Genomic DNA, 24,746 nt, shown 5'->3' on the forward strand with positions numbered 1-24,746 from the left:
TTTACCCTCTTGATAGGAAAGACCTTCTAACAACATGTTATTAGGTTTGTCTCTCAAGGGGAACTCAAGTTGACGACGAGCCAAAGCAGGGTTATAGTTGATTCCTCTTGCATGCCAATGAGAGGCACATTAGAGAATTCACCACAACTATCAATAATCTCCAAACTGCTCAAAGAAGGGTCATACCAAACTATATCATCATTAGTGAGAGACATAAGTCTCTAAGACCACTGTAGACATTGTTTGTTCTCAACAAAAGCAGGTGTCTGAGGCAAGTGCAAAATAAACCACTTGCACATAAGAGGAATGTAATAGACAATCATTCCACCATCCTTAGAATTCCTTAGATGCAGAGAGAAGTACAAATCACCCAACAAAGTAGGCACGGGATTCCCAATCAAGAAACTTCTAATGGCGTTAACATCAACAAAACCGTCAATGTTAGGGAACAAAGCAAATCCATAGATGAGCAATACCAAGATGGCTTCAAAAGCATCTATGCTACCGACTTGAGCAAAGGCAGTAGCTTCCTTGATGATGAAATCATATGGCGACCCAAACAATCCTCCTTTCTTCACCCAAATAGCCTCTATCTTAGACTTCTCCAAGTGAAGAGCTTCAACAATAAGATGAGATCTGGGAATCTCTTCCAATCCACTAAAAGGCACTTTTCTCGAAACAGGTATTCCCAAAAGATGGGCATACTCCTCTAACGTAGGCACAAGCTGATAATCAGGAAAAGTGAAGCAACGGTAGAGAGGATAATAGAACTAAACCAATACATTGTAGAGGCCTTCAACCATATCAGCAGACAAGATAGATAGAAACTTCCCATGGCGTTGTTTAAATCCCAAGGAACTAATACAAAAGATGGTAGCTTCCTTAACTCTTTCAAATTGGGACATCTGAAAATGTACTTCTCAGTGTTCCTTCGTCCATAATCCATGGTCTGAAAATATTTGCAAAAAATATCTCATTTCCTTGAAGTTTTCGTGTGATGAATGTTATGATGCGCATGAATGCATGAACGCAACAATCACAAGTAAGGGATCACACATAAGGCAAACAAACAAAGGTCAAGGGATGAATCAAGTCATTGTTAAGATCAATCATCAATTTTGGTGGATTATGGCTTTCACCTTATCAACACCCAAGTTCCATTGATATTGACAAGACTTGAATGGATCAACCAAGAATCAAGGGTTTGTTGTGAGTCACGAGCATGGAGTCTGGGTAAAAACCATCCCAAGGGAGTGAACTAAGGATAAAAAACTGTAAATCATGTTCTAAAAAGGTCCCAGTGTCTTAATTCCATCTATCGGATATTACAGGTTAAGATGACTGACTCATCGACCCATAATATTTTCAAGAGAAACTTGTCTGAGTGTAGTATCGCCTAATAACTTTTATCAAGTATACAGTTGAACAGTCTCCGCACTACGTCCTAAATAGGCCAGTGGGGTTAAATGTTCTACGGTCCTCAGCTTCTCAGACCCCAAGTTAGAGATAATAATGCCTAACCACAAATACTTGTGTGACATTTCAAAATCCAAAAGGGTCTCCACTGAGCAGATGGATCTCAAGCCAACTTGTTAAGGACTACTCCAAACAAGTCGAACATGACTATACCATCCTCCTATCTAAATTACACTCAAGTTCGGGTTAGAAATTATCTTACCACTCGGAGATCACCAAGCACAACAAGCAGATTATATCATACAAACAAATATACATACATCAAACATACAATTATATACACACAAAAAAGTAGACTAAATCCACTAGAGACTATTCCTCAGCAAAGTCTCCACTTAATTTCTATAGCGATAAATTCATGATCATCAAGCAATGGATAAGTTAGATATCAAATAACAAGAGTCGCCACCGCGCTTTTATTGTTTCCAAGGGAAAAGGGAAAAGTACGAATAAAACCCAAAAATAAGAAGTTTTCAAATCAAAACTAATAAAAAGTCACAGATTACAGGTAACGGGGTTGGTTACACAGAGGGAAGGTGTTAGCACCCAAAGTGTCCTAGGTATTCCTAGGGAGCCCTTTTTTGTGTGCATATGTATTTTGTACAAATGATGTTTGCAAACAAATAGAATGGGGGGATGAGAAAATAATTCATTAATTATATTTTTGTGTTTGACAAGACCTTCGGACTTGTGCCTACGTACCAAAATAAATATGAGGGATCAAAATCTCAAAGTGGATGCATTTCTTTTAACAAAAATTAAGTTTTAAAGGCACATAGGCCTAAAAATGGTTTGAATGAGTTAGTTCTTTTTGGCTTTTGAAAATTTTCAAGTCAAGTATAGTTAAGTTTACTTACAAGTTTGATTTAAGAAAATAAGTTTAAAATGCAATGGCATAAGACCAAAGTTTCTAGTTTGCAAAATGGTCAATGTTTAGAAAAAAGACAAGTACAAACAAAGAAGTTTTTAAAAGGAGGGAGAGATTTTGAAATTAAAGAGATGCGGATGAGATGAAGAGATTAATCCTAAGAATAAATTTAAAAGTTAAGAGTTGAAAAGATCTAACCAATGGGTTGCAATCCAACAAACAAGGATGTCATATAGAAACCCAAATTCCCTTGGACATTAGAGTCAAGCAACAAACAATGCACAATATTAACTTGAAGAGCAAGGCATCAAATAAATATAGCCACATCCAAGCTTAGCAACTCCATGATCTTCCTCAAATTTGCCCATGTAGTAGATGAATTTCACAATTCCATAAGTCACAGGTGGAAAATAACAGCTTCACAATGATCATTTTGCAGATGAACTCAAATGGATCTTCAGTGATGTATCAGATGAAGTTTCAGGTTACAACCACTTGGTCACATGAAAGTTGGCATTGGCCAAGTCCTTTGCATAGGGAGTGTTTCCTAAATTCTAATTCCAATTGTCTCAGATCAAACCAACAGTCCATACAAGATGTTTTTTAGGGTTTTTTGTTCTTATTATGTATATTAATGGTCAAAGATCACACAAACAAACACAATATACACAAAAAAAATATATTACAAAATATGGTCCAAGTGGACAAAGTGAAAAGGACATTAACATAAACAATTAGAATGGTATTGTGAGACCCCAATTTTGACCCTAAGATCCCTCATTCAATCTCATCATATGCATTAGCATTAGGATCATACCTTGGCATCCTCCTTACCCCTCTTTCATTGGGTTTGTTTTGGGAGAGATCACCAAGCACCATGTGATTGTATCATACTTGTATTTTATCATTTCACTAAACAAAATACCAAAAATATGTTTTTGTATTTGCCTAACTCTTTTGTAGGTAGGGCATGATCATCAAAATTCATCAAGTTCACATCTAGGGTTTAAGACCCTCATGGCTAAAAGTACAATCAAAGATTGATCGAAAATGTCTCAAAGCATCATATTATGCATATATGATCTATCATGAGCCTAGAAAGTCAAGAGAATTGAAGGTTAGCAAGTTGGTTGATGGTGGTTGGCCAGATGAATTCATCTGATCAAAACTTGGTCTCCCTAGACCATATCTCCTACAATTTTCACCATATGAAAATGCCTCCAAGAGAAAAGTTACTCTAAATGACATTCCGAACAACTTTCATGTTTATACCTAGAGCTAGTTCTTCTTGGAAAACTATTTTCTATGTTGAAAAATTATAGGTGATTTTGTCTAAACCCTAATTTTAAAGTCAACTTCCCAAGGCCATAACTTGCTCAACTTTTATGAGATAAAAGATTTCCAAGTTTCACACTCAAATTCAATATGCCTACTTAAACTTTTATGTTTGGAGTGAGAGCTAATTCAACTTTTATAAGCATGTGATATGAGGATACATTATAGGTCATTTTTGCCTATACCATTGAACAAGTGATTTTTCCAAACTTCAAAAATGCATAACTCTATCATTCTAGATCCAAATGACATGAAATTGGTAACCATTTTGAAGGACCTTGAAAGAGATACAACTTTAAGAAGACACGTTTCTCATTTGAAGCTCACATAAAAAGTTGAGTAAGGTGGAATCTTAAGATATATGACACTTAGAAAAAATTTCAACATGTCGAAATTCCCAAACTTCCACCTCAAAGTTTACCATGATCCAAGTTCCAAATGAAAAAGTGTTCAACTCAAAAGTTGTTCCCCTTGATCTAAGATTTCCAAAGAACACAATTTCATGCATTTTGGACAAAGTTTGCTAGGTCTGCGCATGGCTGTAACAGGTCTGCATGATTGGTAGAAATCAAATGCCAAAGATCACATTTCACATTGCCTTGACATCCAAGCCTCATTTGAACTTCAGAACAGATGCAAGTGGATCAAATTGGATTGCTTCATGGGCTTGTACATGCCCATGCAAGCTTGTGCATAACATTGCCAAATTTAGCAATTTTCCAAGTGTGCAAATATCAGTCCCAATTGCTATAAATACAGGCCCTTAGAGCTCAATTCAAACACACCTTACGTGCCATCTATGCCCCCCAATCTCCCTAGACCCTATCTCCTATAATCTTCACCATATGAAATTTATTCCAAGAGAAACGTTACTCTAAATGACATTCCAAACAACTTTCATGTTGAGATCTAGAGCTATTTTTTCTTGAAAAATCATTTTCTATGTTGAAACATTATAGGTCATTTTGTCTAAACCCTAATTTGACAGTCAACTTCCCATGGCCACAACTTCCTCAATTTTTATGATATGAAAGATTTCCAAGTTTCACAATCAAATTCAAGATGTCTACTTAAACTTTGATGTTTTGAGTGAGATCTAACATTATTGGTGACCATTTTGAAGTTATTTTAAATAGATACAACTTTGATGAAGACACGTTTCTCATTTGAAGCTCAGATAAAAAGTTAAGTAAGGTGGAATATTGAGATATATGACTTGACACTTAAAAATATTTTCAACATGTTAAAATTCCAAAACTTCCACCTCAAAATTCACCATGATCCGAGTTCCAAATGAAAAAGTGTTAAACATAAAAGTTGTTCTCCATGATCTAAGCTTTCCAAAGAACCCAAGTTCATGCATTTTGGACAAAGTTTGCTAGGTCTGCGCATGGCTTTCATAGGTTTGCATGATTGGAAGAAATCAAATGCCAAAAATCACATTTCACATTGCCTTGACATCCAAGCCTCATTTGAACTTCAGAATAGATGCAAGTGGATCAAATTGGATTGCTTCATGGGCTTGTACTTGCCCATGCAAGCTTGTGCATAACATTGCCAAATTTAGCAATTTTTCAAGTGTGCAAATATCAGTCCCAATTGCTATAAATACAGGCCCTTAGAGCTCAATTCAAACACACCTTACGCGCCATCTTTGCCCCCCAATTGAAACCCTCACATTTCAAAGGAAAACCTGATAACTTTGAACTTGAAAGTTGAGTTTGAATCTCACTGTTTGGAGATTTAAAAACTCCAGGATCCAAGGCCTTGTACCATTGCCAAACCTCTCAGGCAAGCTTCTCAAGTGTGATCAAATCAAGGTTGAAAAAAGCAAGATCCATTTCTGCACATCATTGAAGGTAAATTTCAGAAAACTTATTCTCTTCGATTCTCACTCAATTCTCATCAATTCTCTTGGATCTTTGGTTGTCTGAAGTCCTACCAATGTAGGCAAGAAGATTGAGTTGCTTTGAGGTAAAATCGAGGCAACTCAATTGTCACCCCTCAAAATTCTACTCCTCATATCTTTTTATATATTTGGAGTTAGTTGAAATTGAGGTCAGATTCGTGCTCTACACCATTTTTTCTTTCAGATCATGTCCTCCTTTTTATTTTGGGGATGGTTGAAGGTGGACCAGTCCGGTGAGTTCCACCGGAGAAGAAGACCGGAGCTCTGGCTCCGGCGGTGTGTTGGCACGTCTCCCAGCCACATGATCATTCAAATTGTTTTAATCTTAGGCGTTGGTTTAGATTACCACGCGTGTGGCGCGCTGACTAGGTTCCATCATGGAACGCGCGTTTGTGTCCACTTGATCTACAACCTCAATTAATGACGGAGATCAAGTGGCTCACATTTTTTTGATTTTTTGATTTTTGTTTTAATTCATTTAATTTTCATTAACTCATATTAATTTTAATATTGATCCAAAAAATAAGAAAGTTTCACCAAAAAAATTTAAATAAATTCCTCATTCATATTTTGAATTAAAATTATCTTTTGGATCATTATTTAATATTTTTCATGATTTAATTGATTTTGTGATAAGCGGGTTGAGTGTTCTCCAAAGAATGACTTTAACCAAAAGCAAAAGCAAAACATTACTAACTTCTAATATTGAATTTCAAGTCATTTACCTTTAATGCACTTTAATTTTTAAGCTCTATTCATTTGCCATTATTCATACAATTCTAATTGTTTATGTTAATGCCATTTTCACTTTGTCCATTTGGACCATATTGTGTGATATATCTTACTTGTGTATATTTTGTTTATTTGTATGGTCTTTGGCCATTAATGTACATAATAAGAAACAAAAAAATCTAAAAGACTATTGTGTGGACTGTTGACTTGATCTTGGACAATTGGACTTAGAATTTAGACAACATTCTTATGCTAAAGGACTTGACCAATGCCAACTTTTGTGAAACCAAGTGCCTGTCATTTGAAGCTTCATCTGATACATCTTTGAACATCCCTTTGAGTTCATCTGCAACATGATCATTGTGAAACTGTTATTTTAAACCTGTGATTTATGGAATTCATCTGTTACATTGCTCTTCAAGTTAATATTGTATGCATTATTTGTTGTTTGATTCTATTATCCAAGGGAATTTGGGGTTTCTATGTGGCATTCTTGCCTATTGGATTGCTACCCATCGGTCAGATCTTTTCAACTCTTAACTTTTAAATTTGTGCTTAGGATTAGTCTCTTCATCTCCTCCCCGTTTCTTTAATTTTAAAATCTCTCCCTCCTTTAAAAAACTTCTTTGTTTGAACTTGTTATTTTCTACATTTTCACCACATTGCAAACTTGAAACTTTGGCCTTATGCCATTGCATTTTCAAACTCCTTTTCTTAATTTTAAACATGTAAATAAACTTAACTATACATGACTTAAAATTTTAAATATCCAAAAAGAACTAACTCATTCAAACCACTTTTAGGCCTTTGTGCCTTTCAAACTTAATTTTTGATTAAAAGCAATGCATCCACTTTGAAATTTATATCACTAACTACGAGGTTTTGATCCCTCATTTTTATGTTGGTATGTAGGCACAAGTCCGAAGGTCTTGTCAAACACAAATATATAATTAACGAATTCTTTTCTCATCCCCCCATTCTATTTGTTTGTAAACATCATTTATACAAAAACACATATGCACACAAGAAAGGGCTCCCTAGAAGTTCCTAGGACATTTTGGGTGCTAACACCTTCCCTCTGTGTAACCAACCCCCTTACCTGTAATCTCTGGCATTTTATTAGTTTCGATTTGAAAACTTCTTACTTTTGGGTTTTGTTCGTACTTTTTCCCTTTTCCCTTGAAAACAATAAAAGCGGAGTGACGACTCTGGTTATTTGATGTCTAGCTTACCCATAGCTTGATGATCATGAATTTATCGCTACAGAAATTAAGTGGTGACTCTGCTGGGGAGTAGTCTCCAGTGGGTTTAGCCTACTTTTTTGTGTGTATATAATTGTATATGTGATGTATGTATATTTTTTGTATGATATAATCTGCTTGTTGTGCTTGGTGAACGCTGCGCGGTGAGATAAGTTCTAACCCGAACTTGAGTGCAATTAAGGTAGGAGGATAGTATAATCATGTTAGACTTGTGTGGAATATTCCTTAACAAGTTGGCTTGAGATCCATCTGCTCAGTGGAGACTCTTTTGTATTTGGAAATGTCACACAAGTATTTGTGATTAGGCATTACTATCTCTAATTTGGGTCCGAGAAGCTGAGGAACGTACAACATTTACCCCGTCTTTGCCTATTTAGGACGTAGTGCGCAGACTATTCAAGTGTAGACTTGATAACAGTTGTTACACGATACTACATTCAGACGAGTTTCTCTTGAGAATATTATGGGTCAATGAGTCAGTCATCTTAACCTGTAATATCTGATAGATGGAATTAAGACTCTGGGAACTTTTAAGAACATGATCTACAGGTTTTTATCCTTAGTTCACTCCTTTGGGATGGTTCTTACCCAGACTCCATGCTCGTGACTTACAACAAACCCTTGATTCTATTTGATCCAATCAAGTCTTGTCAATATCAATGGAACTTGGGTGTTGATAAGGTGTAAACCATAATCCACCAAAATGGATGATTGATCTTGACAATGACTTGATTCATCCCTTGAACTTTGTTTGTTTTCCTTGTGTGTGATCCCTTATTTGCGATTGTTGCATCCATGTATTCATGCGCATCATAACATTCATCACACGAAAATTTCAAGGAACTTAGGTATTATTTGCAAATATTTTCAGACCATGGATTATGGACGAAGGAACACTAAGTTGTACAGTTTCAGATGTCCCGACTTGAAAGAGTTAACGAAGCTAGCATCTTTTGTATTAGATCCCTTGGACTTTAAACAATGTCATGGGGAGCTTCTATCTATCTTGTCTGCTGATGTGGTTGAAGGACATTTGAGTGTATTGGTTCAGTTCTATGATCCTCTCTACCGTTCCTTCACTTTCCCAGATTATCAGCTTGTGCCTATGTTGGAGGAGTATGCCCATCTCTTGGGGATACCTGTTTCTAGTAGGGTGCCTTTTAGTGGATTGGAAGAGATTCCCATATCTCATCTTATTGTTGAAGCTCTTCACTTGAAGAAGTCTGAGATAGACGCTCATTGGGTGAAGAAAGGAGGTTTGTTTGGATTGCCTTCTGAGTTTCTTATCAAGGAAGCTACTGCTTTTGCTCAAGTCGGTAGTGTGGACGCTTTTGAAGCTATCTTTGTATTGCTCATTTATTGATTAGCTTTATTCCCTAACATTGACAATTTTGTTGATGTTAACGCCATTAGAATTTTCTTAATTGGGAATCATGTGCCTACTTTGTTGGGTGATATGTACTTCTCTTTGCATCTAAGGAATTCTAAGGGTGGTGGGACTATTGTCTATTGCATTCCTCTTCTGTACAAGTGGTTTATTTCACACTTGCCTCAGACACCTGTTTTTGTGAAGAACAAAAAATGTCTATGGTGGTCTCAGAGACTTATGTCTCTCACTAATAATGATATAGTTTGGTATGATCCTTCTTTGAGCAGTTTGGAGATTATTGATTATTGTGGTGAATTCTATAATGTTCCTCTCATTGGTACACAGGGAGGAATTAACTACAACCCTGCTTTGGCTCATCGTCAACTTGGGTTCCCCTTGAGAGACAAACCTAATAACACTTTGTTAGAAGGTCTTTTCTATCAAGAGGGTAAAGATCCCCAACATTTGAAGCAGAAGATTGTGCATGCTTGGCATAATGTGCATAGGAAGGGAAGTTGACTCATTGGTACAACCCTCACGTCAATCATCTGAGAATCATGGAACATCTTGAGCAAGAGAACAGAGAGTTGAAGGACGAGATTTCTCGACTGACAACCATAATGGAGTCATTGCTAGCTGCCCAGAGCCAGTTTTCTCCAACGCCCGCAACTCCTCCTCCTCAGAGGACTGTTATTTCAAAGGTGGCTACCTCTACCATGCCTACTTCTACCGCTCACTTTGCGCCTCTTATGCCTACCGGATTCCTGTGGAGAATGTCGCCGAACTTCATGCCTGAAGGCTTTATGCCTACTTTTGCTTCCATGGAGGCATCTTGCCCGGTCATGTCTGTGCCACCTCCCGTTGTGCCTACCTTACCTCGTGTAGAGGACACCATTTATCATTCTGAGTTGTCTGAGGGTCCAGATGTTTATGAGAAAATGGACGAGATGAAGGATCAGTTTCTTGAGCTGCGCAAGGAATTGAAGACGTTGAGAGGCAAAGACTTGTTTGGGAAAAATGCTGTTGAGTTATGTTTGGTGCCGAATGTGAAGATTCTAGTGAAGTTTAAAGTGCCTGACTTTGAAAGATACAAAGGGAACACATGTCTGCTTAGCCATCTAGTGATGTATGCCCGCAAGATGTCTACCCAAACTGACAATGATCAACTGTTGATCCACTACTTCCAAGACAGTTTGATCGGTGTTGCGCTTCGTTGGTATATGGGTTTGAACAGTGCAAGCATTCGCACTTTCAACGACTTGGGAAAAGCTGTTGTCAAACAGTATAAGTACAACGTGGATATGGCGCCTGATAGAGACAAGCTGAGGTCTATGTCTCAGAAGGATAAGGAGACATTCAAAGAATATGCATAGAGATGGAGAGAATTGGCTGCTCAGTGACTTTACCGAGGAGATGACAAAGATCTTTTTGAAGACCCTGAGTTCATTTTATTATAAATGCATGATTGCTAGTGCCCCCAAAGACTTTACCAAAATGGTAAACATGGGGATGAGGCTTGAAGAAGGTGTCTGTGAAGGATGTTTGTCAAAGGAGTAAGGATCGTCAAGTAAGAGATATGGCAGCAGTTTTGGGAAGAAGAAAGATAGCGAAGCTAATGCAATTTCTAGTGGGAGGCAGAGAAGGCCTCAGATCAAAAGGAATCAACCATCCTGTCGACACCATCATCAAGTACCTTCAGTCATTCCTATATTTTCGAATAAGCAAGCAACATCAATTCAACAACAACAACGTCAACAACAACAATCGCAACAACGCACAAACACTTACAACAACAACAATACCAACAATCATAACCAACAAAACTTTGAGAGGAAGAAGGTCTCTTTTGACCCGATTCCTATGACTTATGCAGAGCTTTACCCATCTTCGGTTCTCAAGAACCTACTCTAACCAAGAAACCCGCCACAAATACCAGAACCACTTCCATGGTGGTACAAGCCTGAACTACGTTATGCTTTTCACCAAGGAGCACCCGGACATGACATAGAGAACTGCTATCCGCTTAAGTATGAGGTTCAAAAGATGATAAAGAGTGGAATGGTGTCCTTTGAGGATCATGCGCCAAATGTAAAAGCAAATCCATTTCCCGCTCATGGGAATTCTTCTATTAAAATGGTGGACGATTGTCTTGGGGAGTTTAAAGTGTTAGATGTTCATTTTATTTGGAGGTCCTTAGTGACGATGCATAAGGACATTTGTATGGTGAGTGATTATGAGCACGACCATGACGGTTGTACTATCTGCAGTGTCAACCCGAGAGGTTGTATGGTTATGAAAAGGGACATCCAGCGGTTGATGGATGAAGGCATGATTCAAATTGTTCAAACCCGTCATGTAGATGACGATGTGAATGTCATAGTGCCCGTTTCCAAGAATCCCGAGAGAGTGGTGATTCAATACGATAGCAGTAACAATAACAGCATCAGCAACAGATCGATATCGTCGTTGGTCATACGGCTAGCGGGTCTAGTCCCGTATTCATCCGATAAAGTTGTTATGTATCAGTATAACGCAACAATGATGAAGGATGGTCAAGAGGTCATGTTGCCTACGACCAGCTCTGTAGTGAGCATTGTTGATGTTACCAAGGTGACCCGAAGTGGTCGTGTGTTTGGGCCGGTGTTCCCAAGAGACAAAGATGAATCAGATGTCGGTAAGAAGGTGGAAGTGCCTGTTGTAGATCCGATTATTGCTTCAAAGAGTAAGTCTAGTGAATCCATCAATTTGAAGGCTAATGATGTTGATGAGGTACTTTGTCTGATCAAAAAGAGTGAGTTTAATGTGGTGGAGCAGTTGCTCCAAACCCCCTCAAAGATTTCAGTACTGTCTTTGTTAATGAAATCAGAAGCGCACATAGAAGAACTGCAGAAAGCTCTTGAACAAGCCTATGTGGAACATGATGTTACGGTGGATCAATTCGATCATATTGTGGTTAACATCACTTCCTGCAACAATCTCAGTTTCTCTGATGAAGAACTCCCTGAGGAGGGTAGGAATCATAACTTGGCTTTGCATATCTCTATGAATTGCAAAGATGATGCTTTGTCTAATGTGCTTGTTGACACCAGATCATCGCTGAATATGCTACCGAAGTCAACATTTTCAAAATTATCATATCAAGGAGCGCCCTTGAGGTATAGTGGTGTAATCGTCAAAGCTTTTGAAGGTTCACGCAAAACAGTTATTGGCGAATTGGACCTTCCGGTGAAGATAGGTCTGAGTGATTTTCATATTACTTTTCAAGTAATGGATATCAGCAAGTCCTATAGTTGTCTGTTGGGAAGGCCATGGATCCATGAGGAGGGAGCTTTTACCTCCACGTTGCATCAGAAACTCAAATTTGTCAAAAATGGAAAGCTTGTAATTGTTGGCGGGGAGAAGGCGTTGTTGGTTAGCCACCTGTCATCTTTCTCTTATGTTGAAGCTGAGGATGAGGTTGGAACTCCGCTCCAAGCCTTATCTATTGCTGCTGAAAAGAGAGTTGGGGCACCTATGTCCTCATTGAAAGATGCAAAGAAGATTGTTAAAGAAGGTAATGTTGATCAGTGGGGGTGTATGTGTAGCACCTCAAATTTTCACCTCCCATTTTGAACATACATTTTCATGTTTAGGTCATTAACATTACATTGTCCACTGCATAACATTGCATTGCCCATTTGCCCAAGTACAGGCCATCAGTCAAAACTGGTCAGGGGGTCCAGTTGTGCAAGCAAGCAAGAGCAATTCTTATTGAAGCAAAGCCCTAAGGTTGGTTCAACAAGTTCATATGACCTAGGGATCATTTTGAAATGGTTTGGCCAAAGATTGGATGATCAAAGCTCATCAGTCAAGATGAATTTCATCTGAAACCCTAGAAAGTCAACCAAAGTCAACTGTGCATTCAACCATGGATTTGAAGGTGGGAGATGGTTAGAGAGGTCTCATTCATGTCCAAACAAGTCTCATTTGACATTACAAAGATCAACAATGAAGAATTTGAGGTCAAATGGAAAGTTTCCAAAAATAGTAAGTGACCTGTAATTTCAAACTGCCAAAAATGGAAAGGTCTTCTCCTCAAGTTTACATGTCCAAGAAAGCTTCAAATGAAATTTTGTCCAACATGAAAGTTGAAGATCTTGCTCTCAACTTTCCAAAAAGTCCAAGAACATCCATTTCGCATGTATGGTTGAGAAATTATGGATCAATCATTGTCAATGAATTTTGAACTTCAAACTTGGATAACTTTCACACCACAAAGCCAAATGAAGTGGGGTTTTTTGCTACATTCTCCTTTTGACATGAGCTATCATAATCATGCATCACATTTCACCAATTCGCATCATAAAAATATTGGATTTTTCACTTGATTTGAATTTGAATTTGGAGGGAAAAGTTCATTTTGAGAATTAAGCATTTTCCACACTTCCATTCACTTGCATTTGGTCTTAAACAGCATTTGGAGTGTATTTGGTTAAAAAAATTATGCACTGTAGCAAGATTTTCATGCACATGAGGTGAATTGACCAAATTTGCCATAACACTTCATTTCCCTAATCACTTTGGTTTTGGCTAATCATGCTTAACAAACCTCATTAGCAAACCATATATATTGCTAATCATAACAGAAAACACCATTAACATTTCATTCATCTCAGATCTAGATCAAATTGCATTTTCTTCACAAACTTTTTCTCTCATTTTTTCTGCAAATTCTTCATAGAGCTTGCCAAGTTCTTGGTTCATCCTTGATCTACAAGCATTATTGGACTTTCTGCAAGCAAGATATCACCATTTTCGAGAAGAATCTTGGACTGTTGCATCAAGCCTTCATCAATGGCAAGTGAAGATTTGAGCTGCATCAAGAACAATTGAGCACTAATCCTTCATCCATTCATCTACTTGAGCTTTGAGGATCATCTGTTTCAACATCACAAGGCCAGAAAACCACGATTCCACTACTGCACTTCAATTAAGGTCAGGATTCGAGTCTCAAGATTCATGAAATTATGCTAGGCTTTTGATAGATCTTTGATTGTAAAGTAGTTTGCGCTTTGAATCGTTGCATTTCATCAAGAATCGAGGAAGTTATTGTGATTTTAATTTTGATGTGCAAACTTTATTTGACTCGATCCAAGCATGATAGTGAGAGTTAGGGCAAATGGATCTTAGATTGTTGACGTGCATGCTAAGATGAAGCTATTGATATGTTCATTTTTGATTTTGGTGACAAAATGTTCTTGAGCCTGGATTTGATGAAGAACGTATGAATATGGTGATGAACCCTAATTTTTTCAATTCCAGAACACGTTTGATCCATGAGCACGCTTGCCTGCATGTTTTCTATGTTATTCATCATGCATTGGTCCACGTAATACGTTGCCTGGCAGTATGATTGGTTCAGGTTGATTCACCTCGCCACCTGTATTAGTGAAACGACGCGTTTCACTTATAAACGCGCCAGGTTTTGAATCCGTAGGCTCTTCGATTCCGGGCGAGGGATTTTCCACCTTAGGCTTTAGCATTTTCTTCATTTTATGCTTCCATGTTCATGTATGGTTCTTATGTGTTTTTTAATTTTTGCAATCTTACAAAATTCATAACTTCATGATCATAAGTCCAAATGAGATGAGATTTTTTCCATTGTGTTCATCAAGATCTCTACTATTTTTTGAGGATTTTTCCAGAATTTGTGCACGTGTGGATTTTTGTTTTGGCTAGGGAATGTTCATACATGTGTTTTGTTGCACCTTGCTTGCCATTTTCATTGTGAAATAATGATGCTTAATCCAATGCTTCTGAAAGTTTACATGCTTAATCTAGACACTTTGATTGATCTTTTGGTTTTGAGTTTGTATTTTTAGCATGCTTGGTTGCTGAGATATGAGCTGATCATTGGAGGTGTGACAATGTGTGTCACACCATTTCTTGTCCAATTTGCTGATTTTATTTACCATGCCAAATAAATGTCAAATGATCTGAATTTTTGCATGATGATACTTATGGATGTTAAATTTGAGTGTGAATTTTGGTAGAATTTTTGAGTGTATTTCCAATTTGTTTGATAATTTCTCCTCTGTTTGACCATTTGTGGACCTTTTGTGAGTCATGATTTTTTGTGATTTGTGAAATTCTTGGTGTTTATTGGATGGACCTGAAATTTTACACATGTAGTCTAGACACTTTGAAGTTTGTCTTGGCTTTGGTTTGATGTCCATATCATGTTTGGATTCTAGTTTATGCTTGCTTGAAGTTGAAGTATGATTTTGTGCCCTCATTGAGCTTGTTTTGCCTTACCTTGCCTTATGGAATTTATTTGACATGCTTCCATTTGTCCAAATGATTTGAATTTTGGTATGATGATCACTTGATGGGTGTTGTTTAGCCATGATGTTTCTTAAGATTTATTGAATTGTTTTTGAGTTGATGTGGATTGATTCATTCTGTTTGGTTCTATGAGCTTCAAATTGCATGCTTTGCACTAAATGCTTTATGAAATGATCTTGGTGAATGATATTGACATGAGACCACTTGGATTTTGTTCTTATTGGATTAAAATTGAGTTATGTCAATTTTCATGTTCTGTTTTGGTTTATTGCTCCCTCTTTGACCCTAGGCCTTGTCCTAATGGTTGGCCTCTCACATTTGAGCTTTGTTTCAGGTTAAAAAGCACAATTGTCGTGCTTGATGAGGTTCATTCATTTTGAGTTGATCCATTGCTTGTTGATGACTAAGTTTGAGTTTATTTTGTAGTCTTTGAAGCTTAAGCCTAGGCCTTGTGGCTTGCACCTTTGTGCATTGGTGCTTGTTTGTCTGTTTATGTATAGTTAACTATTGACTTCTAGTGTGTCTGTGTGACTTTTGTTTGAGTTGTGTACTGATTATGTTGGATTGTTTTCAGGTACATTAGGTGCTATAGTTCCATTGTGAACTTGCTTTTGCTTTGCTTGATAGCTTGAGCATTGAGGTATAACTTCTCTGACTCCATGTAGTCTGGAAGACCTGGCCTGTTATTTGGTCAGGCATCTGTCTGAAGTCCTCCTTAAGAGTACACACATAGGATTAGCGTGGTCTCACGTCTCCTCACTTGCTGTATCAGCATGCTGTTGCGACGTGTCACCACAGCCGGACGAGGTTCATTTGAGAGAATCCTTCCGTTTGGAGTTATTCCACTCAGGTTGGGTGATCTCATCTGGGCTGTTGACTTCGGTGACCGATCTTTCCTGGATCTTTGGTTTAGACGATCTTAAGAGAGCTACAACGGCACACCCGAAAGGGCAAACCCGTTGAGTATCTTTGCCCGATTGTCGAGACCATTATCCGCCTTAGGATGACCTGATTAGAATTTGCCTTTGAGGGGAGGGTTGAATCTTACAGATGCAGGTTCTATGGGTGACTTTGTTGGTGACTATTGGTTCAGCTGTTGATCAGAGTCCTATTTATAAGTCGGATTTATGGATCTATTTCTGGACGCCGGAGGTTTGACCTTGGTATTGATCGGAGGGTTCCGTTTATTTCGGATCCCTGGGCTGAATTTGAGGGTACTTGCTCAGATGTTGACTTGGTTCAGATGACTTGGTTCAGATGACTTTGGGTTTCAGATGAAGTTGTGATACCAGAGTTCAAGCCGAAGCTTTGATCCTATGCCGTGTGATACTCAGCCGACCAGTCTTGGCTCCATCATTTGCATCATAGCATGTTTATTTTCCAAAAAAATAATGCATAGAAAAAAGAAAAAAGTTAACCTGCATACTCATCACACACATCATACATATATCATTTTGCATAACAGGTGTTCTTGCTCGCGACTTCTCACTCTGGTTCCTGTGTCAGGCAGGATAGCTGATCAGAGACCGCACCGGTATTTAACCAGACTCAATCAATAGAGAAGTATGGATCAGGTTCAGACTGAGTTGGCTGAGATGAAGGCGAACATGGCCCAGTTTATGACGATGATGCAAGGGGTTGCTCAAGGTCAGGAGGAGCTTCGAGCCCTGGTTCAGAGACAAGAGACCGTGATTCAGACGTCCAACCGTGCTTCGCCTGTTGTTGCACCTGCTCATGAGAATGTCAATGTTGCTGCTCCCACTAACGACTATGCCGTCGGGGATGAACTAAGGGGGATAAGGATTAATGGACAGCCTCTTGCTGCTGACACTGTCAATGTTAGAGCTACCCGGGCTCTGGTTCGTCATCCTGCTCCTATTGTCGACAGACAAGAGGACATGTTCACGCTGCTGAGTGAAGAGGATGAGGTGGTCAGAGTTGAGGATAGGGATCGTAAGGTTGATGCCCTGGCTGAGAAGATTCGTGCGATGGAATGTCAAAACTCCTTTGGTTTCGATGTGACTAATATGGGGTTGGTTGAAGGGTTGAGGATCCCTTACAAGTTCAAAGCACCGTCTTTTGACAAGTACAACGGTACTTCTTGCCCTCGCACCCACGTGCAGGCCTACTATCGGAAGATCTCTACTTATACCGATGATGAAAAGATGTGGATGTATTTTTTCCAAGATAGTCTGTCTGGGGCTTCTTTGGACCGGTACATGGAATTAAAGAGAGATTCTATCTGATGCTGGAGGGATCTGGGTGAAGCCTTCTTGAGGCAGTACAAGCATAATATGGATATGGCACCGAGCCGGACTCAGTTGCAGAGTCTTTGCCAAAAATCCGGAGAAAGCTTCAAGGAGTACGCCCAGAGGTGGCATGAATTGGCTGCTAGAGTTCAACCCCCTATGCTGGAAAGGGAGTTAACTGACATGTTTATTGGCACGCTACAAGGAGTATTCATGGACCGGATGGGAAGCTGCCCATTCGGTAGCTTTTCTGATGTTGTCATTTGTGGAGAGAGGACTGAGAGCTTGATCAAGGCTGGTAAGATCCAAGATGCTGGTTCCTCGTCGTCCAAGAAACCGTTCTCTGGGGCACCTCGCCGAAGAGAGGGTGAGACTAATGCTGTTCAACACCGCAGAAATCAGAACAGAAACCAGTACCGTCAGGTTGCTGCAGTGACTATTCCTGCACCTCAACAATGTCAACCTCCGCAACAACAGAGAGTTCAACAACAGATGCCGCAACAACAACAACAACAACAACAACAACGTCCGTATCAGCCAAGGCATAGGATGCCTGATAGACGTTTCGACCCGCTACCAATGACCTACGCTGAGTTACTGCCGGAGTTGCTCAGACTAGGGTTTGTCGAGTTGAGGACCATGGCGCCATTGACAAAAATACCACCTGGGTATGATGCCAATGTGCGTTGTGACTTTCATTCTGGTGCGCCGGGACACCATATAGAGAACTGTAGGGCTTTTCATCATAAAGTCCAGGACCTGATTGATGCCAAGACTATCAATTTCGCTCCTGTACCTAATGTTGTAAATAACCCTATGCCTGCGCATGGTGCTCACCGGGTGAATAGCATTGAAGAGGTTGAAGCTGAGGATCTGATGGTCAGTGTTGATGAGATTCAGATCTTTGCTTGTTGTCAAGGGTCGTTTGCTGAATGGGGGTGTCTACCCGGGCTGTGATGAAGACTGTGTTGATTATGCTGAGGCAGAGAACGGTTGTGATCAGCTAAGGGCCGGTATTCAGAGTTTGATAGACGAGGGCTGTGTACAGTTTGTCCGGGCTGATAATAGAGATCGTGGGGCAGTGTCAATTGTCACTATTTTCTTCAAACCGTCGGAAGGACGTGGGCAAAGAGTTGTTAGTGCGCCTACAACCAGTGGTACGCCTGTTACCATTTCTGCACCAGTAACTGTCAATAATCCAACAACAATCGTTGCGACGGACAGAAGGGCTGTGGATAGTAGGGCCGTTCCGTGGAAATACGACAACTCCTACCGTAGCAGCAGAAGGGCTGAGAATCGGGTCAGGCCATCGAATCAAGCGCCCGTGACAATTGGTGTGCTAGTCAGTAAAACTCCTGTGGTTGTGAGTCCCGTTATGGACAATGTCGGTGGACCAGGAGGCTTTACTCGTAGCGGACGACTGTTTGCTCCCCAACCGTTGAGGGATGCCAATGTTGAGGCTTCTGCTAAGTCGAAGGGTAAACAGGCTGTTGTTGATGAGGAACCGGCTCAGAAGGAGGTGCCTGAGGGTTCATTCGAGAAGGACGTGGAGGAATTCATGAGAATAATCAAGAAAAGTGACTACAAGATTGTAGATCAACTCAACCAAACTTCGTCCAAGATTTCAATTCTCTCTTTGCTGCTGTGCTCTGAGGCACATCGCAATGCCTTGTTGAAAATGCTGAATATGGCGTATGTACCTCAAGAGATTTCCATCAACCAACTGAAGGGTGTGATTGCCAACGTGAGCACCAGGCATGGTTTAGGGTTCACTGACCTAGACTTGACGCCTGAGGGTCGTAATCATAACAAGGTCTTGCATATCACCATGGAGTGCAAGGGTGATGTATTGTCTCACGTGTTGGTAGACACAGGCTCGTCGCTGAATGTCTTGCCCAAGCAAATTCTGAAGAAGATATCTGTTGAAGGGGTTGTGCTTACTCCTAGTGACCTGATAGTTCGTGCATTCGAAGGATCCAAACATTCTGTGTTTGGTGAAGTTACCTTGCCTGTGAAGATAGGTCCAGAGGTGTTTGATATCATCTTCTACGTTATGGACATCCAACCCGCCTACAGTTGTTTGTTGGGGCGTCCATGGATCCATGCAGCAGGGGCAGTCTCGTCAACTCTCCACCAAAAGCTCAAGTATGTCTGGAACGGTCAAATTGTGACCGTGTGCGGAGAAGAGGATATTCTGGTGAGTCACCTATCCTCGTTCAAATATGTCGAGGTGGATGGTGAGATCCACGAAACTTTATGCCAGGCGTTTGATATTGTTGCTCTCGAGGGGGTGGCGTGTGTTGATCAGAGAAAGCCGGGTGCTTCAATTGCTTCGTACAAGCAGGCCAAGGAGGTTGTTGACTCTGGCAAGTCTGAGGGCTGGGGCAAGATGGTGGATTTGCCGGTCAAAGAGGATAAATTTGGAATTGGCTATCAACCTTTGCAAGCGGAGCAGGGTGTCCAAGCAGGTCCGAGTACCTTTACCAGCGTTGGGCTGATGAATCACGGTGACGTCTTTGTGGCCAGTAGTGAAGATGGTGACAGTGATTATGATCTCGACGACTGGGTCCGCCCGCGAGCGCCAGGGGAGATGATCAACAACTGGACAGTCGAAGATGTGGTCCAAGTTACTCTTCAAACAGAGTAATTTTCTTTTGTTTTTCATTCTGCACAAAACCCTACGTTCTACCCAAGACGTAGTGGTTCATTGTAGGGCCACATCATGTTTTTTTCAATGATTATCATTAATAAAGGACATTTTGCAAACAATTTTGTGATCCCTGTCTTTCTATTTTTGTTTTCACTTTTCAAAAAATAAAAATGGCAATGTTTTTGTTTTTGTGACTTTATTGAACTCTTTTTCTAAAACAAAGCATTAAACATGCAGAAGTGATCTCACGGCATCTACTATGAACAGTTCTGTTATGGCTCAGTATGATTTCAATAATCCCATCTACCAAGCTGAAGAGGAGAGTGAGGAAGACGGTGAACTCCCTAAAGAATTGGTCAGATTGTTGAAGCAAGAGGAGAGGGTCATCCAACCTCATCAGGAGGAGTTGGAAATTGTTAATCTTGGTACTAAGGACGCCAGAAGAGATATCAAGATAGGGGCTGCTTTGAAGTCAGAGGTCAAGAGCAAGTTGATTGAGATGCTGAGAGAGTATATGGAGATATTCGCCTGGTCTTATCAAGATATGCCTGGGTTGGATACTGATATTGTGGTGCATAGACTACCTCTCAGAGAAGAGTGTCCTTCGGTCAAGCAGAAGCTTCGTAGAACGAGTCCTGATATGGCAGTGAAAATCAAGGAAGAGGTTCAGAAGCAGTTTGATGCGGGATTCTTGTCAGTAACCACATACCCACCGTGGGTTGCCAACATCGTTCCTGTGCCGAAGAAGGATGGCAAAGTCAGAATGTGTGTCGATTACCGGGATTTGAATAGACTGAGTCTGAAAGATGATTTCCCATTACCTCACATTGATGTATTGGTGGATAATACGGCTCAATCCTCGGTATTCTCTTTCATGGATGGTTTCTCGGGCTATAATCAGATCAAGATGGCACCAAAGGACATGGAAAAGACGACATTCATTACACCTTGGGGCACGTTTTGCTATAAGGTGATGCCATTTGGGCTGAAGAATGCCGGTGCTACCTATCAGAGGGCTATGACGACTCTCTTTCATGACATGATGCACAAAGAGATTGAAGTGTACGTGGATGATATGATTGCGAAGTCGCAGACAGAAGAGGAGCACGTGGTCAATTTGCAGAAGTTGTTTGATCTGCTGAGAAAGTTCAAACTGAGGCTGAATCCGAACAAGTGTACGTTTGGCGTGAGATCTGGGAAGCTGTTAGGCTTCATTGTCAGTGAGAAAGGGATTGAGGTTGATCCAGCAAAGGTCAAAGCTATTCAAGAAATGCCTGAACCGAAAACAGAGAAACAGGTTCGTGGGTTTTTAGGGAGATTGAATTACATTGCAAGGTTTGTATCTCACCTAACTGCCACGTGTGAACCAATATTCAAATTGCTTAGAAAGAATCAAGCAATCAGGTGGAATGATGATTGTCAGAAAGCTTTTGACAAGATAAAAGAGTATTTACAGAAACCTCCAATCCTGATACCTCCAGTTCCTAGGAGACCGCTGATAATGTAGCTATCAGTGACTGAGAATTCGATGGGGTGTGTATTGGGACAGCATGACGAGTCTGGTCGAAAAGAGCATGCCATATACTACCTTAGCAAAAAGTTTACCGACTGTGAAATCAAATAGTCACAGCTTGAGAAAACTTGTTGTGCTTTGGCCTAGGCTGCTCGCCGACTGAGGCAGTATATGTTGAACCATACTACCTTATTGATTTCTAAGATGGATCCAGTAAAGTACATCTTTGAGAAGTCGGCTCTCATCGGACGTGTTGCCCGTTGGCAGATGATTTTGACAGAGTATGATATCCAGTACACGTCGTAGAAGGCCATCAAAGGTAGTATTTTGTCTGACTATCTCGCTGTACAACCGATTGATGACTATCAGCCTATGATGTTTGAATTCCCTGATGAAGACATCATGTATCTTAAGATGAAAGATTGTGAAGAGCCTCTTGTCGAGGAAGGACCGGATCCTAACGACAAGTGGACACTGATGTTCGATGGGGCTGTGAATGTGAATGGTAACGGTGTTGGTGCAGTGCTGATCAATCCAAAAGGTGCTCATATACCCTTTTCTGCTAGATTGACGTTTGATGTCACCAATAATGAAGCTGAGTATGAGGCTTGTATCATGGGGATAGAAGAAGCCATTGATTTGAGGATCAAAACGCTTGACATCTATGGGGATTCCGCTCTAGTGATCAACCAGGTCAATGGAGATTGGAATACGAACCAGCCGCATTTGATTCCATACAGAGATTACACCAGAAGAATACTGACGTTCTTCAAGAAGGTGAAGTTGTATCATGTCCCCCGGGATGAGAATCAGATGGCTGATGCTTTGGCTACTTTATCTTCTATGATCAAGGTTCATTGGTGGAATCATGTGTCACATGTTGCGGTGAATCGACTTGAGAGGCCTGCGTATGTGTTTGCAGCCGAGTCTGTTGTGCTTGATGAGAAGCCGTGGTATTATGATATCAAGAACTTCCTCAAGAGCCAGGAGTATCCTGAAGGTGCGTCAAAGAATGACAAGAAAACCCTGAGAAGGCTAGCTGGAAGCTTTTATTTGAATCATGATGATGTGTTGTATAAGAGGAACTTTGACATGGTCTTGCTCAGATGCGTGGATAGACACGAAGCAGACATGTTGATGCAAGAAGTGCATGAGGGTTCGTTTGGTACCCATGCTGGTGGTCATGCAATGTCCAAGAAATTGTTGAGAGCCTGTTATTACTAGATGACTATGGAATCCGATTGTTTCAAGTACGCTCGGAAATGCCATAAATGTCAAATTTATGCTGATAAGGTGCATGTACCACCGAGCCCTCTGAATGTCATGAACTCGCCTTGGCCGTTTGCCATGTGGGGCATTGACATGATTGGGAAGATTGAGCCTACTGCTTCGAATGGACATCGCTTCATCTTGGTTGCGATTGATTACTTCACCAAGTGGGTGGAAGCAGCTTCCTATGCTAATGTTACCAAACAAGTGGTTGCCTGGTTCATTAAGAAAGAAATCATCTGTCGTTATGGAGTTCCTAAGAGAATCATCACTGATAATGGTTCGAATCTCAATAACAAGATGATGAAAGAACTGCGTAAAGACTTCAAGATTGAACATCACAATTCTTCTCCTTACAGACCGAAGATGAATGGTGCTGTAGAGGCGGCAAACAAGAATATCAAGAAGATTTTGCAGAAGATGGTCGTGACGTACAAGGATTGGCATGAGATGCTGCCTTTCGCTTTGCATGGGTACCGTACCTCAGTAGGTACGTCGACCGGGGCAACCCCGTACTCCCTTGTGTATGGTATGGAAGCAGTCCTACCTGTTGAAGTGGAGATCCCTTCTCTGAGAGTTTTGTTAGATGTCAAGTTGGACAAAGCCGAGTGGATTCGAACAAGGTTTAACGAGTTGAGCCTTATCGAAGAGAGATGGCTAGCAGCTGTGTGCCATGGGCAATTGTATCAGAGAAGAATGAAGCGAGCCTTTGATCAGAAAGTGCGTCCTCGGAGCTATCAAACTGGTGATCTGGTTTTGAAGAGGATCCTTCCTCCCGGTACAGATAACAGGGGCAAATGGACTCCTAATTATGAAGGTCCATATGTTGTGAAGAAGGTCTTCTCTGGTGGAGCCTTGATGCTTACAACTATGGATGGTGAAGATTTTCCGTCCCCTGTTAACTCAGATGTAGTCAAAAAATACTTCACGTAAATTGACCCGCTGGACAAAAAGAATAAAAGAGTCCAGGAAAAAAAGGGCGTCCCGGCGAACCAAAAAACAGAAAGAAAAGGTTCGGGCAAAAATTAGGGATATAAAATGAAAAGAAGTTGTACACCCGGTAAGTCGAAAACCCGCAAGGGCGGCTTAGGCAAAAATGGGTATCCCGGTCGATTGAAAACCCGAAAGGGCGATCGAGGCAAAAGAGGGATTAAAGCGAAGACTACAGTCTGAGTTATTTGTACTTCATCGTGCTTTGTCGTCTGCCATCTTGAAAGATGTGATTGGTCCAGTCATTCTTCTCAGAAAGCAAGGAAGTTGGGAGGAAAACTGATGACCTGTGAGTTATAACAGAATTGGGAAATAGTGGATGCCGTGTTCACATTGCCTTTAGGATAGATTTTTCCTTTTGTGCGCAATTACCTCTTTCTAGGAATTGCTTCCCGATGTATTCGCCTGTTCAGGCCCATTTTCAATCAATAAAAGTCGTTATTCAGATAAATAGCTCTCTTGTTTTTATTTTACTGTTTTGTTTGCAAAAATGTCCGAATTTTTGATAAACATTGCATCTAAAAACATGAAGGCTAAACAATAATGTGTTGAAAGATAAAACATTTGAAAATCATTTTGAATATTGAGGACACTTGAGCGTATCTTGTCCATGTATCCCCTGGGGCATTTTGTTGTGCTGTTTTGCAGGTTGTCATCTGTAAGGACGTTTCCACAGCAGATATTTCCCAAGCAAGTATGGAAGCTGCCAGAGCTATGTTCCCCAGCAGAGACGCCTTTGGATATTGTTTTCTACCCCCAGCAGATCTAAGGATTGTCTATCCCCAGTAGGCCTGGTAGTG

The sequence above is a fragment of the Lathyrus oleraceus genome, chromosome 2 (genome assembly GCF_024323335.1).
Source record: "Lathyrus oleraceus cultivar Zhongwan6 chromosome 2, CAAS_Psat_ZW6_1.0, whole genome shotgun sequence".
Classification (NCBI taxonomy): Eukaryota; Viridiplantae; Streptophyta; class Magnoliopsida; order Fabales; family Fabaceae; genus Lathyrus; species Lathyrus oleraceus.